Below are 18,730 nucleotides of genomic sequence, written 5' to 3'. Positions count from 1 at the left end.
CCACTGATACCAATGATTGGACACTTTTTCTTCCACTGACACCAATGATGAGGCACTATTCCTCCCACCAGTGGCGGTGCATCCATAAAGGCCACAGCAGCACCGCCCCCTCTCTCCTGCACCGCTCTATCACCATAGATAGATTCATGCATTGCATGAATCTATCTATGGTCGCTGCTGACACCCCCTATTCAGGTGCCCGGCCCATTTTCGGGCGCCGGGCTCTAATAGGCACCCGGAACAGTGAACGGCGGGCGCCATGCTGGGCGTTCGCTGTTCACTCAGCTGTGTGTTAGCAAAGCGAAGAAATTCGCTTTGCTAACACTGAACTGCCTCTCAGCCAATCAGGTTGCCGTGTCTGTTACCGGTGTGGCTGAAATGTCAGGAGCTGTGATTGGATGCCTGAGAGAGGACGTGAAGGAGACACCTGCTGACCTACGACGAGACAGGTAAGTGCCGGGCAGCATCTGATGGGGCACAGTAGCAGCGATTGATAGGCACAGTGTCAGCAATTGATGGGTACAGTGGCTGTGTTTGATGGCACAGTAGCTGCATTTGGCACAGTAGCTGCGTTTGGCACAGTGGCTGCAATTGATGTTTTTTTCAGTTTGTTTGCGCCCCCCAAATATTTAGAGCACCAGCCACCACTGCCTCCCACTGACACCAATGATGGGACACTATTTCTTTCCACTGACACCAATGATGGGACACTATTCCTCCCACTGACACCAATGATGGGACACTATTCCTCCCACTGACACCAATGATGGGACACTATTCCTCCCACTGACACCAATGATGGAACACTATTCCTCCCACTGACACCAATGGTGGGACACTATTCCTCTCACTGACACCAATGATGGGGCGACTATTCCTCCCACTGATACCAATGATGGGACACTATTCCTCCCACTGACACCAATGATGGGGCACTATTCCTCCCACTGATACCAATGATGGGACACTATTCCTCACACTGACACCAATGATGGGACACTATTGCTTCCACTGACACCAATGATGGGACACTATTCCTCCCACTGATACCAATGATGGGACACTATTCCTCACACTGACACCAATGATGGGACACTATTCCTTCCACTGACACCAATGATGGGACACTATTCCTCCCACTGATACCAATGATGGGACACTATTCCTCCCACTGACACCAATGATGGGACACTATTCCTCCCACTGATACCAATGATGGGACACTATTCCTCACACTGACACCAATGATGGGACACTATTCCTTCCACTGACACCAATGATGGGACACTATTCCTCCCACTGACACCAATGATGGGACACTATTCCTCCCACTGATACCAATGATGGGACACTTTTCCTCCCACTGACACCAATGATGGGAAACTATTCCTTCCACTCATACCAGTCCCTATTAATAAGGTGGATTGCCCCTTAGTGGCGACAGCTTTCCCTCTAGCTCCGACCACGGCAGGTTCTCCGGCCGGCAGAACCGCCACTTCTGGTTGGACTGCAAGCCGCAAACCCAACCCTACGCTGCTCTCTTGCTTCTGGATAGGCCCTCAGACAGCCTAGCAGCCAGATGTGCCCGGGATAGGCCTTAGGCCTCAAGAAATAAAAACTTGGAGTGCCTGTGAAAATTCGTGTGTGCCTGGCTGTGCAGGGTGGGGGATCCCATTCTATTTGCGGTTCCTGAGGGGGTGCCCTACATTTCAAAATCTTGAGCTTCAATTCTCCAACAGCGGCAGGTTGGGTGTTGATAGCGGGAAAGCAAAAGACCATAATTTGACAAACAATAGTAAGCATTCATTCCCTCCATTCTACGTAAGCAGCTCTACAAGAGTTCCTAGCGTACGTTCCCCATGTCACTTGTCTAGTATATGATTATATTTTAAGCTCTGTAGTCATTAAATGGAATTAACAAATAGCTCTTTGATTATAACAGAAGACCTGAACCCGCCCCCCCCCCCCCACGCCTGGTCGCTCTCTTGCGTTTTTATGGATCTGAGCAAAACAAGAAGTTGTTTTTCGAGAAGATGGAGGGCCTTGGGTGAAATTGACAGCTATACACATTTGCGACTAGGGAAAGCCCAAGAAATAAGGGGATTAAATCCAGGATTAGCGGAGATTGGCAGAAAAATAAGGAGGGCCGGGTTATATCCTACGAGAAACAATAACAACTTTGAAAGGAAACATTAGGATACTGTTACGTTCCATTAGGGACTTCTCATGGCTCGAAATATACAAAAACCACAGGAGTATAGGGGAGCGAGTGAGACGTTTGTAATGAACATCCGTCATGTTGGTGATTAGGACAGCGGCAAGGCTTGCCAGAACCGACAGAGAGAGACGACTGTGCTACCATTTTCCACGCTCTCGAAAAAATGTCTTGGTCCAGCAATGAAGCCTCACGTCAGTCGCGGCGCTTGGGAAATAAATTAGTTTTGGGAGCCGTTACAGAGTCTCGAGCGGGTGCTTAATATCTCACACACACACATATATGATGTAACACGGTATCGGCGCGGGGGGGGGGGGCGGTCCCCACGAGCAGGACCCAAATTGCCGGAGATATTGCAGGTCAGGCTTGAGGTTCTTTGGCACGGTCGGCTCTCGGAGAATTTTATTTGGCTACTTTTTTGAGCTACTGCTATTAGTTTCATATGTGTCTGCGCGGCTTTTCCATTTTACCTCCGAGCCATCCAGTCTTCAAACAGCACATATTTTATGATTACCTGACGTTGGGGAGAGTGCCTGGATCTTAGGCTGGTGGATTGGAAATACGAACGCCAACGTAACAGAATCAAGGGGAGAAAGGGGAGATTAGTGGTCGGGAGGTATTGGCAACCCAGCAGCATGTCCATCTAAGTCTAGGGGGGGGGGGGGGGGGTTCAGCTTTGTGTATTGCAAAGCCACCGTTTTGGGATTGAATGGGAGTTGGAGGTTGGAGTAGAGTATGGGCCTGAAACTCCGCTTGATATAAGGAACATGAAGGACATTTCTTAGCGGTGGTAGACATGGTGTCAAACTTGGATGTGAAAGGTCTACCGGGACACCCAAGTGTAAGCCTGTTCCGCATGGTCAAAATTACTACCGCATATGTGTCACATCCACTTCCTAACCACTGGAAGAATTGGCTGCCCAATGACCGGGACGTTTTTTTTTGGGGGATCCGACACTGCGTCTCTTTAACTGACAATCGCGCGGTCGTGCGACGAGGCTCCCCAAACAAAATGACGTCCTTTTTTCCCCACAAACAGAGCTTTCTTTTGGTGGTATTTGATCACCTTTTGCGGAGAATAAAATAGTTGCAAATTATTTTTTTACACCTTTTTCCACTTGAGGACCGGGCCTATTTTTCAGACTCTGGCCCGGATTCACAGACACTGGCGCATATTTATGCCGCCGTAGCGTATCTCCTGTACGCTACGCCGACGCAGCGCAGAGAGGCAAGCATGGAAATCACAAAGCACTTTCTCCCAAAACTGTGCTGGGTTTCCTAGGCGTAAGCCGGCGTAGGTGGAAGTGGGCGTGAGCCATGCAAATGAGGCGTGACCCCATGGAGATGATGGGCCGAGCGCCAGACAGATACGTATAACGAAGGGCGCATGCGCTGTCCCGTGGACGTATCTCAGTGCGCATGCTCACAAGCACGTTGGAACAACTGCCTAAGATACGCCGGATCACTGCCTAGGGCGTGAATGTAACCTACGCCTAGCCATATTCACGTCCAACGTAAACTAGGTAAAATACGCGGCGCTATTGTTCCCTGGTGCAGCCCTTTGCATGGATGCTTCTGAGTTACACCTCCTTTATGGGGCATAATTTTACGCCGTACGTACAACTTACACGCACCAGTCGTAGCCTGTGTCGGGCGCAAGTACGATCGCGAATCGGCGTATCTTCCTCATTTGCATATTTGAACAGAAAATCAATGGGAGCGCCGTCCTATCTTAGATTGCAATATTTCGGATGGCCGCTAGGTGGCGCTTCCATTGCGGTCGGCGTAGAATATGTAAATGAGTAGATACGCCGATTCAGGAACGTACGCCCGGCCGTTGCAGTACTTTTACGCCGTTTACATTAGAGATAGGCTGCCTAAAGTTAGAGCTTAGCCCTAATGGAATAGTAATGTTAAGTATGGCCGACGTTCCCGCGTCGAAACTCAAATTTTTTACGTTGTTTGCGTAAGTCGTCCGTGAATCGGGATTTACGCCGTTTACGTCCACGTTGAAATCAATAGGCCCGTGCGGCGTACTTAGCCGCAATGCACACTGGAAAATGTAGGCGCCCGGCGCAGTTCGCAAAAAACGTCAAAAACGTAAGGTCAAGCTCCATTAACATAAAACACGCCCCCCTCAAACACATTTGAATTAGGCGCCTTACGCCCGCCGATTTAGGCTACGCCGCCGTAACTTAGCAGGTAAGTACATTGTGAATCATGTACTTGCCTGACTAACTTACGGCAGCGTAGCTTAAATTCCTTAAGCTACGCCGCCGCAAAGTTAAGCGCATCTCTCTGAATCTACCTATTTGTCCCCATTTAGCCCACTGTTTCATTTAAAGTCCCAAACTCCCTTCGTTGCAATTTTCTGCCATGCTATCATATCACTTTGGAGCAAAATCTCTGAGGAATGTGTCCACCACCTATGCCACGAAGGATGAAGGCAAAGTGGGGTTACCTAATAAAGTGGCCAGTGAGTGTATATTCGTAACCACCATACGTTGCATTCAAAATGATTGCCATGTTAACTATGAGGTTGCAACGTCATAATGATCGATAGCTGGATAGATCCTCCCCAGCCCAGTCCTAGCCATCCGTGGCATTTCAATATAAAGGGTCAAAGTTCATAAACCACTAAATTCCTCATCTCAGTTTTTATTTTCCCTCAATAATATTTCCAAGAATCCTCGAGGACTGTTTTGACCATTCCAGCAACGCCACTCTCAAGTTAGATTTACTTAAATTTATTTATAATTTTTTTTTAAACGGAGAGTGAACATTAAAGCAACGCGCCGCCTGACACAGCGCTCCCGATTTTGGTTGACACGTTGGATGACAGAAAGGAGAAGACGTCTTCAGTTACTCCGTATTAGAGGAATGTTACACGATACGCAATCCAAGCCCCGGAGTTTCCAACATATTTCGCCTCACTGTCTTCGGGGGCCGAACCAAAACTTAATTATAAAGAAGCCGGCTGTCCAAAACAATTTTTTTATATGTTTTTCAGCGCCGGCCCGCGTCCTCCTAACACCCGTTCCCAATGGCTAATGTTTCCCCCGAAGAGAAAGTAGATTATTTTACTCCGCCGTAAAGGTTTCTTTGTGCCTTTTCAGCTTTATCAAATAACCTGGCAGATTATTTGATTTTCCATGGACGAGGAAGACATGAAATCGATTGGCAACCAAAAAAAAAAGAATAAAATTTTCATACTGGCGTTTCCAGAGTCGTATTACCAGGAGCTCCCTTATCTGACAGGTCACTCGCCCGGGCCGTGCGTTGGGAATTTCATCTCATACAGCGAACATTTTATACCTCAACCGAAAATCTTACATGTCATGTAACCTTCATCTTTTTTTTTTCTGCCCTAATGGTTACCGTATATACTCGAGTACAAGCCGAGTTTTTCAGCACATTTTTTTGTGCTGAAAATGCCCCCCCTCGGCTTATACTCGAGTCACCTTTTTTGCACCTGATCTCCCGGACTTTGGGGACCCGGTACCGGCCGGCCGTAGGTCCCCAAACTTGGCACACATATAGCCATACTCTTCCTCTACAAGTGTGCAAAGTTGGTTGTCCGGGGGACCTGCGGCCGGGGAGCACCGATTTTTCAAATCTGGGCACCCCTTCTATAGACTCCCATGTTAAACAGTAATTTCTCCAGTGACTTTGGGGACCCGGTCCCAGCCGGTCGTAGGTTCTCTGGACCCGGAACTTGGCACACATATAGCTCCATTTCTCCTCTACAAGTGTGCAGAGTTTGTTGTAGGGGGGACTTACAGCCGGGGAGCACCGATTTTTCAAAGCCGGGCACCCCTTCCATAGACTCCCATGTTAAACGGTCACTTCTCTGCTGAATTGGGGACCCAGTCCCAGCCGGTCGTAGGTTCTCTGGACCCAGGACTTGGCACACATATACTGTAGCTCAATTTCTCCTCTACAAGTGTGCAAAGTTTTTTGTTTTTACTGCTAATGGCGGCGATCAGTGATTTTTTTCGTGACTGCGACATTATGGCGGACACATCAGACACATTTGACACATTTTTGGGACCATTGTCATTTTCACAGCAAAAAATGCTATAAAAATGCACTGATTACTGTGAAAATGACTATTGCAGTTTGGGAGTTAACCACTAGTGGGCGCTGTAGGGGGGTAATGTGTGACCTCATATGTTTTTCTAACTGTAGGGGGGGCGGGGCTGGACGTGTGATGTCATTGATCGTGTTTCCCTATATTAGGGAACACACGATCAATGAAGCTGCCACTGTGAAGAACGGGGAAGCTGTGTTTACACACACCTCTCCCCGTTCTTCAGCTCCGGGGACGGATCGCGGGACTCCGGCGGCGATCGGGTCTGCGGGTCCCGCTTCCGCGGTCACGGAGCTTCGGACCGGGTCGTGGGCGCGCACCCGTGACCCACGGCTGGGCACTCAAAGAGGACGTACAGGTACGTGCTTGTGCCCAGCCGTGCCATTCTGCCGACGTATATCTGCAGGAGGCGGTCCTTTAGGCTGCATTCACACCTGAACGCGGCGTATGTTACCTCGATTTGCCACGACAAATTGCAGCGTTTTGTCCCGCGATTTGCCGCGACAAAACGCGGCGTTTTTTAAGCCTAACATACACCGGAGGGGTGATCAACATTGTCGGTGAACCATCTCCATAGCCGACAACGTTAAATCACCCCTCCAGCCTATTGCAGGCTGTAATAGCGTCGCGCTACAGGCGACAATACGCCTAGGTGTGAATGGAGCCTAAGTGGTTAAACAGCGACAGCGCTGAAAGCTGAAAATTGGCCTGGGCAGGAGGGGGGGGGGGGGGGGGGGGTAAGGTAAGTGCCCAGTATTGAAGTGGTTAATGAAGAACCGCCACACCTACACCGGGGTCCAGCACTCAATAACCTCGCCTCCGAAAAACTAAAATAAGCCCAATAAGTAGAATGTGCTCATTATCACAACAAATATTTTACTGGTGAAGAATGATCTGGGAAGGTCTTCGGCTCCCTTTGCCAAGATGAAGGCCGCTTAGAGTTCTAGGCGGCTCGTTCTTTTCATAGAATCTGCAGGAAATGTTGTGTCTTCTCAGCTATCACTTAATGCTAACTGCCAATCTCCGGCAGGATTTGGGAATTTGTTCCATGAAGCTACTGTGTGGTTTGGGCAGGAAGATGCTGCCCAGTGTTTGCTGTGTTAAGTAATCCGCAATCACTGCATGAGGATCTCAGCTGATCAGGAATAAAAAATAAAAAAACACTCGGCTGAGACAAATGAGAGCTGCAAAAGTTCCGCTCGTCTGTCAGAAATCGCTGTACAGCAGTTGGATCCGTTCTACGATCATCATGTGCCTCTTCCAAGACGGCGTTACATAACTGGCTGCCCAAAACAGATGGAGGGCTGATATGGTGCTAAGAGCCAGGCTGTCGGGGGAAGGCGGCATCGGCGCAGCCAAATAACGTACCTACCGGGGAGTGATGAGAGTGAGAGAATCAACCTCTAAGATATCATTTTTCAGGACTAAGCAAAGAAAAGTCACATCGTGCGCATAATGAGAAGAAAGTGCTCATAAAATTCACAACCGTGCCTGAAAACAGATCCAGAAAGTGAGATATTTATGGGTTAGGTACCGCCAGTAGACTATTCTTCTGGGTCATTTTCTAAGGAAGGAAGGGGAAAAAAAGGTCTAGAGCAAGCTTTCTCAACTTTTTAACCCTAGAGGAACCCCAAAAATATTTTTTTTATGTCTCAAGGAACCCTAGGGCTCACTAGGAACAATGCTGTTTATATTGATGGTCAATAGGAAGAATGTCCCCAGGCAGAGAGGGGTGGAGGACACTGGGTGGAGACCAGTGGAGGGATTGGCAAAGAGGGGTGGAGGACACTGGGTGGAAACCAGTGGAGGGATTGGCAGAGAGGGGTGGAGGACACTGGGTGGAAACCAGTGGAGGGATTGGCAGAGAGGGGTGGAGGACACTGAGTGGAGACCAGTGGAGGGACTGGCAGAGAGGGATGAAGGACACTGAGTGGAGACAAGTGGAGGGACTGGCAGAGAGGGATGGAGGACACTAAGCAGAGACAAGTGGAGGGATTGGTAGAGAGGGGTGGAGGACACTGAGTGGAGACAAGTGGAGGGATTGGCAGCGATGGGTGGAGGACACTGAGTGGAGACCAGTAGAGGGATTGACAGAGAGGGGTGAAGGACACTGAGTGGAGACCAGTTAAAGGTTGGCAGAGATGGGTGGAGGACACTGAGGGGAAAACAATGGAGGGATTGGCAGAGAGGGATGGAGGACACTGAATGGAGACCAGTGGAGGGACTGGCAGAGAGGGATGGAGGACACTGAGTGGAGACAAGTGGAGGGACTGGCAGAGAGGGATGGAGGACACTGAGTGGAGACAAGTGGAGGGACTGGCAGAGAGGGATGGAGGACACTGAGTGGAGACAAGTGGAGGGACTGCAGAGAGGGATGGAGGGACACTGAGTGGAGACAAGTGGAGGGACTGGCAGAGAGGGATGGAGGACACTGAGTGGAGACAAGTGGAGGGACTGGCAGAGAGGTATGGAGGACACTGAGCCGAGACAAGTGGAGGGATTGGCAGAGAGGGGTGGAGGACACTCAGTGGAGACCAGTGGAGTGATTGGCAGAAAGGGGTGGAGGACACTGGGTGGAGACCAGTGGAGCGATTGGCAGAGAAGGGTGGAGGACACTGGGTGGAGACCAGTGGAGGGATTGGCAGAGAGGAGTGGAGGACACTAAGTGGAGACCAGTGGAGGGATTGGCAGAGAGGAGTGGAGGACACTGAATGGTTGATAAGGTAGATGAGTCTGGCAGCAGCATTCATGATGGACTGAAGGGAGTATAGCTTGCGGAGAGCTAGGCCTTTGAGAAGAGAGTTACAATAGTCAAGGCGAGCGATAACAAGGTAATTAAAAAGGCGCGAATTTCAGTAATGTTACCGAGTTGAAATCTACATAAAAAAATAAAAAGAAAAGCTATAAGCAAAAAGCTTAAACTTTACATTGAAAGGAAAAAAAAGAGGAGAGGAGAGGAAGTGGGTGGAGGAGGGGAGGAGTTGAAGGGAGAGTAAGGGGGTGAAGGAGGAGGAGAGAGGTGGAGAGGAGGGGCAGGGAGGGAAGGGGGTTAGGGAGGGGAAGAGAGTTGAGGATAGAAGGGGTAGGGGGGGTAGGAGGACAGGAGCAAAGGAGAGAGGAGGAGAGGAGCGGGGAGGAGGACAGCAGTGGAGATAGGAGGAGAGGAGAGCAGAGGAGAAGAGAGGAGAGATGAGGAGGGGTAGGGAAGAGGGTGAAGGAGGGGAGAGGAAGTGTGTGAAGGAGGAGGAGTGGAGAGAGGAGGAGAGGAGGGGCAGGGAGGGAAGGGGGTTAGGGAGGGAAGAGAGTTGAGGATAGAAGGGGTGGGGAGGGAAGGAGGACAGGAGCAGAGGAGGAGAGGAGCGGGGAGGAGGACAGTAGTGAAGATAGGAGGAGAGGAGAGCAGAGGAGGACAGCAGTGAAGATAGGAGGAGAGGAGAGATGAGGAGGGGAAGGGAAAGGGGTGAAGGAGGAGAGGGGAGGAGAGAGGAGGAGAGGAGAGAGGAGGAGATGAGAGGAGGGGGAGGAGGGGAGGCAAAGGGAAGGGTGTGAAGAAGGGGAGGGGAGAGGAAGTGGGTGGAGGAGGAGAGAGGAGGAGATGAGAGGAGGGGGAGGAGAGGAGGAGAGAGGAGGAGAGGAGGGGAGGGGAAGGGAAGGGTGTGAAGGAGGGGAGGGGAGAGGAAGTGGGTGGAGGAGGAGAGGGGAGAGGAAGTGGGTGGAGGAGGAAAGAGGAGGGGGAGGAGGGGAGGGGAAGGGAAGGGGGTGAAGGAGGGCAGGAGAGGAGAAGAGGGGGGGGAGGAGGGAAGGAGAGGAAAGAATAGCAGAGGAGAGGAATTATTCCACAAGCAAAAAGAGTTGTCAATGTTTTTATAGAAAAAGAAGGAAGGCCTTATTTATGTTTAAATAAACAAGAAAGAATCCCAAATCAGAAATTCTAACTAATTTTTTTTTCATCACATTCCAATTATAAATTTTTGATTTGTGGCAATGTTGGAAAAGAAAACCTTTCTCCTCCAAATTCTAGTTTTAGTCTTTTGTTTACTTTGCCCATCGAGTTGTCTGCCCAATAGTCGTAAAAACCCATTGCGGTGGCTTCCTTTCCAGAAACGTCTGCTATCATCCTCCTCCTATCTCCGGCCTTTTCCTTCCTCAGTTTGTGCCTCCCGCACTCTTGGTACAGCCAAGTACTGTAAGTGCCCCGGTCTCCGTTCCCGCCCTGCCGATCCTCACCCAAGAGAACCCGCAGAGATGTCTGTTTGCCGTCTGAAGGATATTGCCTCAGTATTTAAGGAAGGAAAGAAACACAGACTCAAAAAAAGAAAGAAAAAAAAAGTTGCCAGGGCACTTGCGAGTCTTTTTGTGGTTTCCTTCCTAAGTCATATCAAAACCAAATTTCTGCCAATTCCCAGCCCTGGCAAAAAATTGTGGTGTCTGGAGAAGGTTAAGCTTTAACTCGGGAACGAAGACAGAGTCATATCCTTGTAGCCATTTAGGTAATGTTCTCTAAATCATCGGCCAACGAGAGTTGGACGAGAGCTTGAGTTGCTACCAACAGTGCAAACAACGGAGTCTGGAATACATTAAAACCCTATTATAAGTGCAGCTCTCTTCCCGAAAATTTAAATAATGACTAAGCCATTTATCAGCCTTCGAGCATAGAAAAAAGTTCTATGTATCGTAAAACCCAAGAAGACTCGCTCCTCCCAGTCTGGAAAGCTTGTCAAGGTCTATTTTGCTATACAGTAGATGGTGCCATTATGTTTTCTAAGCATTAGCCAGCCGACGTGTGGCCCTGCCGAAGGTACGCTCTACCACCGATGCCTATGGATGGGATGTCTGGGGTTTGGAGCCAATAATCACAATGCATACTGTGTCTACCAGGGCACAAGGAACCTGTATTCATCTACACCAGGGGTCCACAAACTGTGAGGTTTAGAGCTACTTTGATTGATAAAAGACACTCAAACGTTTTAAGATTGCTGTTCATAAGAAGCATCAGCTGATGTGAGCCATGCCTCGCAAAAAGGAGGTCACTGAAGACATACGATTTAACCGCTCGACCACTGGGCACTTAAACACCCTTCCTGACCAGACCAATTTTCAGCTTTCGATGCTCTCACATTTTGAATGACAATAACTCAGTCATACAACACTGTAACCAAATTAAATTTTTGTCTTTTTTTTCCCCACAAATAGAGCTTTCTTTTGGTGGTATTTGATCACCTCTGCGGTTTTTATTTTTTCCGCTATAAATGAAAAAAGAACGAAAATTTTGTAAAAAAAATGAATTTTTCTTCATTTCTATCATAACATTTTGCAAAAAATGAATTTTTCCTCATAAATTTGGCCTAAAATGTATACTGCTACATATTTTTGGTAAAAAAAAAAAAAAAAAGGGATATTAGCACTGTAGTGGCACTGGGCACAGTAGTGGCACTGATGGAGCACTGGCGGCACTGATGAGTACTGTAGTGGCACTGGTGCGGCACTGACAGACACTAGCAGCACCAATGGGCACTGACGTGGCAGAGGTGGCACTGGTGGGGACTGTAGTGGCACTGGTGGGGACTGTAGTGGCACTGGTGGCACAGATGGGGACTGTAGGGGCACTGGTGGGGACTGTAGTGGCACTGGTGGCACAGATGGGGACTGTAGGGGCACTGGTGGGGACTGTAGTGGCACAGATTGCTGGGACTGTAGGGGCACTGATGGGTAGTGTAGTGGCACTGTGTGGCACTGCTAGGCTCTGCTGGGCACATTGTAGATTTTCACTCACTCGCTTCTCTCCTCACACGCTGTATCGGTGTGAGGAGAGAAGAGAAGACCTCGGGATGACCTTTTTTTTGTTTACATTTCTCTGCTCCCTCATTGGAGGGAGCGATCAGGTGGTGAAGAGCCGCTATCATTGGCTCTTCACCGTGATCCGTGTTGCGTCGGGTCCCCTGGACCCGGCGAGCACGGACACTTCCGCGAGCGCGTCTCAGGGGGCGCGCAAACGAGGAAGTGCACGAGGACGTCCCAGGGACGTCGTGTCAAAACAACTCGACCGCGCTGTAGCAGTATTTTTGCAATAGCGCGGTCGGCAAGTGGTTAAGAGTAGTCAATCTCCATAAGGCTGGAAAGGGATAAGAAGCAATTTCAAAGTGTTTAGGCATCCATCAGTCAACAGTTAGATAAATACATGGAGATAGTTTAGTACTGTGGCTACCAGGGCCAGGAAAAGGGGTGGGCAGGAGGGGCACTGTGGTATCACGTGAGGCGATACCACAAGGACTTATTTACAAAAATACAAAGGCTTCTCTGAATGGGCAACAGAGGGGAGGGGAGGGCATAGCTACTCTGCAGAGCCATAAACCTGTCAGATATAAATAATAGAGGCTAATCATGCAGATTAGTCCCCAATTCCTTGGGGGGGGGGGGGGGGTTTTTGCTGACACATAATCTCATACATCTTGGGGGGGGTGGACACAGTTTGGTATGTTTGTCCTGGGCTCTAGGTGACCTTGTCCCGGCACTGCCTGCACCTAAATCTCGTCTTGGGCTCTCGGCCACGGCGATCATTCGTAGAGAGGCAGAGAACGGCGGTCTGCCTATGTAAACAAGACAGACAGCTGTTCTGCCAGAAAGAAAAATGGAGATCGAGGGGCAGATCCACGTACCTCTGCGCCGGGCGCAGCGTATCTAAGATACACTACACCGCCGTAACTTTGTCCTTTTTTTTCCGAATCCTGAAAGAATTTGCGGCGTAGTGTATCTTTGGCGGCGTAATGGCGCGCCATTCAAATCTCTGTGATGGGGGCGTGTTTTATGTTAATAAAACTGACGTAAACAACGTTTTTTTTTTAACTGCGCATGCGCCGTCCGTGGGGTATCCCAGTGCGCATGCTCGAAATTAACCCGGAACAAGCCAATGCTCACGACGGTGACGTCATTCTACACAAATCCCTATTCGCGAACGACTTACGCAAAGACGTAAAAAATTCAAAATTGGACGCGGGAACGACGGCCATACTTAACATTGAGTACGCCTCATAACAGCAGCTTTAACTATACGCCGGAAAAAGCCGAACGCAAACGTCGTAAAAAAAAATGCGCCGGCCGGACGTACGTTCGTGGATCGCCGTAACTAGCTAACTTGCATACTCGACACGGAATTCGACGGAAACGCCACCTAGCGGCCGCCGAAAAATTGCAGCTTAGATCCGACAGCGTACTAAGATGCCGTCGTATCTTGTTTTGAGGATACAAAACAAAGATACGACGCGCAAAATTTTAAATTACGCCGGCGTATCAAGAGATACGCCGGCGTAATACCTTTGCGGATCTGCCCCCTTGTGTTTTTTTTTTTCAAAATTGTCGGCCATTTTTTGTTTATAACGGAAAAAAATAAAAACCCTCAGAGGTGATCAAATACCACCAAAAGAAAGCTCTATTTGTGGGGGGGGGGGGGGGGAACACGTCGATTTTATTTGGGTTCAGTGTCGCACGACCGCGCAATTGTCAGTTAAAGTAACGCAGTGCCGTGTCGCAAATAATGGCCTGGTCGTGAAGTGGGGTTAAACTTTCCGGAGCTGAAGTGGTTAATAAAGACACAAGAAATGAGAATTGTTTGTTGCGTTGTCAGCTTTAGCAAATTACTGCAAAACTGGTTAAATCCCGAGGGGTTCACATACTTTTTCCTGCCTATATATAGAATACTGTATTTCCTATTTTTAAACCTGCGCTCATCAGGATAACATCGGGCAGCCGGTTCCTCCAGCCGGTAACATCACTAAACAAACGGAAAAGGCTCCGTCCTAATTTGGAAACGCCGGGCGCGCTCTTTGCCAGACTCCTAAGCAATGACGGCCTGGGCAGCTGACCGCCCTCTACGCCCTCACGCTGGGCCTGTTTACCCTTCCAATGACGGATTCATAAGAGGCCCTGTCATTCCCCCCGCAGCCTATCATTACTACTCTTTAATAAAGCATTACAACATTATTGCCGTGCATATTATTACCCCCCCCCCCTCCCCCCCACTCTCTCCGGCCATAATTACAGGCTCACCGAGAAGTCAATAAGCCGTCTGTTGTACGGAGGTTGGGGCCCGGCAGAGAAGACGAAGCATGGAAAGAGGAAGACCTCCGTTTAGGCCCCCGGCTTTAATGAAGTCCAATTATCGCCGGCGACAGTCTCTACAGCGCCAATTCAGCCCTGTGGTCCGTCTCTCCCCCGAGGGAGCCGCCGATTTAAGTTGTTTTCATTGCAAATAATAATAATAATTGGAAAGTAAAGCCGAAATATTGAGGCTCCTTTAATGACCCGCAATTTCCACCTTCGCCCGACTGGAGACGCGAAAGACAGAAACGTCTCATATTATCTACACGTTATATCATCTGTATATATATTATATCATCTGTATATATATTATATATTATATCATATCATCTGTATATATATTATATCATCTGTATATATATTATATATTATATCATATCATCTGTATATATATTATATCATCTGTATATATATTATATATTATATCATCTGTATACACATACATTATATCATTTATATACATATACATTATATTATCTACACGTTATATCATCTGTATATATATATATATATATATATATATATATATATATATATATATATATATACACACATATATTCTGTACATAGATACATTATATTATCTGTATGCATATACTTTGGGCCAGATTCATGAAAAATTGCGGCGGCCTAACGCATCGCCTTTACGTTACTCCGCCGCAAGTTTTCGTCATAAGTGCCTGATTCACAAAGCACTTGCGTGTAAACTTGCGGCAGAGTAAAGTAAAGCCGTCCGGCGCAAGCCCGCCTAATTCAAATGGGGCGGACACCATTTAAATTAGGCGCATTCCCGCGCCGAACGTTCTGTGCATGCTCCGTGTTAAAATTTCCCGACGTGCTTTGCGCGAAATTACCGCGACCCAAAGTTTTTTTTGAACTGCGACGTGCGTTACGGCGTTTCGTATTCCCGGACGTCTTACGCAAAAAAAAAAAAATTTGAAATTCGACGCGGGAACGACGGCCATACTTTAACATGGCTGATCTAAAGATAAGCCATGTTAAAGCAGGTGTAACTTTGCGACGGGAAAAACCGACTAGCGACGACGTACAAGATTGCGACGAACGCGCCGAACTTCGGTGATCGCCGTAACTAGTCATTTGCATATTCTACACCGACCGCAGTGGAATCGCCACCTAGCGGCCGGCCTAGAATTGCATCCTAAGATCCGACGGTGTAAGTCAATTACACCTGTCGGATCTTAGGGCTAGCTATGCGTAAACTGATTCTATGAATCAGCCGCATAGTTAGGACGGGCGGATCACAGAGATACGACGGCGCATCAGGAGATACGCCGTCGTATCTCTTCTGTGAATCTGGCCCATTGTATCATACGTATACACATAGGGCCAGATCCACGTAGAACGGCGTAATTTTAAGCAGGCGTAGCGTATCGTAGTTACGCTACGCCGCCGCTACTTTGACAGGCAAGTGCCGTATTCTCAAAGCAAAGTTGCGGCGGCGTAGCGTAAATAGGCCGGCGTAAGCCCGCCTAATTCAAATATGGAACATGTGGGCGTGTTTTATGTTAATGTATTGTGACCCCACGAAAATGGCGCTTTTTACGAACGGCGCATGCGCCGTCCGTGAAAGTATCCCAGTGCGCATGCTCGAAATTAACCCGCAACAAGCCAATGCTTACGATGTGAACGTCATTCTACGCAAAGCCCTATTCGCGGACGACTTACGCAAACGACGTAAAATTTTCAAAATTCGACGCGGGAACGACGTCCATACTTAACATTGGCTACGCCTCATATAGCAGGGGTAACTTTACGACGTAAAACATTTTGCCGGGCGGACGTACGTTTCTGAATCGGCGTAACTACCTAATTTGCATATTCCTTGCGTAAATATACGGAAGCGCCACCTAGCGGCCAGTGTAAATATGCAGCCTAAGTTACGACGGTGTAAGACACTTACACCTGTCGGATCTTAGGGAAATCTATGTGTAACTGATTCTATGAATTAGTCGCATAGATACGACGCCGCAACTCAGAGATACAACGGCGTATCCGGAGATACGCTGTCGTATCTCGTACCTGAATCTAGTCCATTGTATCTATATCATCTGTATATACTACATACATTATCTCATCCATATACACATATGTTATATTATCTACACGCTGTATCATCTGTATACCTATATGTTATACCCAGCCATTATAATTATAGCATCTGTATATATCTATTCACGCATACATTATATGATCTACATGTTATATCATCCATATACCCATGTGTTATAACATATCATCTGTATACACATACATGTAATTATCTGTATACACATACATGTTATTATCTGTATACACATACATGTTATTATCTGTATACACATACATGTTATTATCTGTATACACATACATGTTATTATCTGTATACACATACATGTTATTATCTGTATACACATACATGTTATTATCTGTATACACATACATTATTACACTTCTCTTTCTTTCTTCTGTTCTTTTCTTACATTATATCATCTGTATACTGAAGCTAAGGCTTTACATTTACCACGGCCATGGGAAAATGCTAAAATGTGGCAAAATCGCTGCACAATTTTGCCACATTTTGTGTTTTACCTGCGGCCGGCGGGCAAAACATTCCTATCCTGAACGCGATTCTTCTGTATTGTCCTTTTTTATTTTCTTTTAATTTTCCTTTTCTTTCCCCTTTCCTTACCCCATTTCATTTCCTTTTCTTTCCCTTTTCTTTCCCCTTTCCTTTCCTTTTTTTTTTTTTTTCTTTTCCCCTTTTCCTTTTCTTTCAATTATCCTTTCCTTTCCCTTTACTTTCCCCGTTCCTTTCTTTTTCCTTTCTTTTGCCCTTTCCTTTCATTTCCCCTTTCCTTTTCTTTCAATTTTTCTTTCATTTTTCTTTCCCCTTTCATTTCTTTTCCTTTCCTTTCCCCTTTCATTTCATTTCCTTTCAGTCGTCCTTTCCTTCCTCATTTCCATTTCTTTTCCTTTCCTTTCCTTTTTTTTCAATTGTCCTTTCTTTTCCCCTCTCCTTTAATTTTTCTTTCCCCTTTCATTTCCTTTCCCTTTTCTTTCCTTTTTTTTCTCTTTTCCCCTTTCCTTTTCTTTCAATTATCCTTTCCTTTCCCCTTTCCTTTCCCTATTCCTTAACTTTCCCCGTTCCTTTCTTTTGCCCTTTCCTTTCATTTCCCCTTTCATTTCCTTTTTCTTTTCCTTTCCTTTTCTTTTCTTTCAATTGTTCTTTCCTTTTATTTCCCCTTTCCTTTTATTTCCCCTTTCCTTTCCTTTCCTTTATTTCCCCCTTTCCTTACCTTTCCACTTTCCTTTTTGCTTTCCTTCCCCTTTCCCTTTCCCTTTCCTTTTCCTTTCCCCTTTCCTTTCCTTTCCTTTCCTTTTCTTTCCCTTAACTTTTTCCTTTCCCCTTTCCTTTCATTTCCTTCCCTTTCCTTTTCCTTAACTTTTTCCTTTGCCCTTTCCTTTACCCTTTCATTTTATTTCTTTTCAGTTGTCCTTTCCTTCCTCATTTCCATTTAGTTTTTTTCAGTTGTCCTTTCCTTTGCCCTCTCCTTTAATTGTTCTTTCCTTTTCTTTCCCCTTTCTTTTCCCCTTTCATTTCCTTTTTACCTGTTTCCTTTCTTTTCCCCCTTCCCCTTTCCTTTCCCTTTCTTTTTTTAATTTTCCTTTTCCTTTCCCTGTTCTTTTCCCCTTTCCTTTCCTTTTTCCTTTCCCCTTTCCTTTCCTTTTCTTTCAATTTTCCTTTCCTTTTCCTTTCCTTTCCCCGTTCTTTTTCCTTTCTTTTCCCCTTTCCTTTACCTTTTCTTTTCCTTTCTTTTCCCCTTTCCTTTTTTCATTCCTTTCCCCCCTTTCCTTTTTCCTTTCTTTTCCCCTTTCCTTTCCCTTTCCTTTTCCTTTCCCCTTTTTCCTTTCATTTCCTTTCCCTTTCCCCCTTCCCCCCTTCCCCTTTCCTTTCCTTTCCCTTTCTTTTTTTAATTTTCCTTTTCCTTTCCCTGTTCCTTTCCCCTTTCCTTTCCTTTTTCCTTTCCCCTTTCCTTTCCCTTTCCTTTCCCCGTTCTTTTTCCTTTCTTTTCCCCTTTCCTTTCCCTTTTCTTTTCCCCTTTCCTTTTCTTTTTTCATTCCTTTCCCCCCTTTCCTTTTTCCTTTCTTTTCCCCTTTCCCTTTCCCTTTCCTTTCATTTCCTATCCCTTTCCCCCTTCCTTTTCTTTAAATTTTCCTTTCCTTTCCCCTTTAATTTCCTTTCCTTTCCCCTTTCTTTCTCCTTTCCCCTTTCTTTCTCCTTTCCTTTCCTCTTTGCTTTTCCCTTTACTTTACCCTTTTCTTTCCCTTTT

The sequence above is a fragment of the Rana temporaria genome, chromosome 12 (assembly GCF_905171775.1).
Source record: "Rana temporaria chromosome 12, aRanTem1.1, whole genome shotgun sequence".
NCBI lineage: Eukaryota > Metazoa > Chordata > Amphibia > Anura > Ranidae > Rana > Rana temporaria.
Note: the sequence above shows the minus strand (reverse complement) of the source record.